Source organism: Gavialis gangeticus, unplaced genomic scaffold, assembly GCF_001723915.1.
Source record: "Gavialis gangeticus isolate Ggan-Ray unplaced genomic scaffold, GavGan_comp1, whole genome shotgun sequence".
NCBI lineage: Eukaryota > Metazoa > Chordata > Crocodylia > Gavialidae > Gavialis > Gavialis gangeticus.
This window is the reverse complement of record NW_017728995.1, coordinates 54,486,859-54,488,063: the sequence shown is the minus strand read 5'-3', so window position 1 is coordinate 54,488,063 and position 1,205 is coordinate 54,486,859.

The window sequence follows — 1,205 nt, the reverse complement described above, 5'->3', positions numbered from 1 at the left end:
GAAACTTCCTTAGCCTAATGAAGGGTTTTTGAACCCAAAAGCTTGCTTAATAATTGTTTTCCAACTATTTAAGTTGGTCTAATAAAAGATACCAGATTCACGCAAAGAATCTTGTCAAACAATAGGTAAGGCACCAGCAAAGGGTATTCAGGAATAAATAGCACAACTCTAGGGTAGTTTTGTGTGTGCATATATGGTCATGTGTTGTAAAAAGCTCCCTCTTTACAGCCCTTTACATGGAGCACTTACCACAGTGGTTCTCAACCTTTTTAGACTCAAGGCACCCTTTGGAAAATGCCAGCTCTTATCTTGCACTCATTTCTTGACTACAGGAAAAAAAATGGAGCAATTTGCATGGGCCTGGCCCAGTGCGGTGTGGCTTTGGGAAGCTCTGGGTCATTTGGGCTGTCACCCAGGCCCCATATACCATTGGGCTGGGCTGGTCCCATGCATGCAGGACCAAGCCCTGCACAACAGGTGGTCCCTGCGAGTGGGGTGGGGCCCCTAGTGACAGCCTGAGCAGCTCAGAGCAGCCCAAAGGTACATGGCACTGCACCAAGCCAGGCCAGGCCTATATGATATGATACAGGCAGTGCCAAGTGGCAGGCAGCTGGGGCCGAGCTGCGCTGCCTTGTGCAGTGTGAGGGGGCTGTGCCAGGAGGCCACAAGCACCCTGATGGAGGCTGCTGCTGCTCCCAGCACAACACACAGTCCCTGCAAGTTGACCCAGGCCCTGGGTGACAGCCCAAGTGGCGCCAGTGCTGCCTGAAGCCACACAGCCCTGAGCTGGGCCATTCCCACAAGTGGCACAGGTGGCGCTGGCTCTGAGGTGTTCAGGACAGCACTGCACTGCTGGGGGTTCTGGCTGCACCAGGCCTTGAGTGCCCCATTGCCACTGCTGCTGCAGGGATGAGCTGTGGGCCCCGTGGGGGTGCATGAGGGCCTGTGAGGGGCATGTGTGCTATTCAGTGGGGGCATGTGCCCTGTGGGGGGGTGTGGGCCCTGTGGAAGGAAGCTGTGATCCTGTAGGTGGGGAGCTGTGGCCTTGTGCGGGGAAGCTGTGGGCCCTGCAGTCTGTGTACTGTGTGAGGGGGCTGCACTCTGTTGGGGGGCAGGAGACTCACCCCTCCTAAGCAGCCTCCCCACAATCCGCACACAACACCCACATCCCCAAGCCACCCCCACAAGCCCCTCACCCAAATACC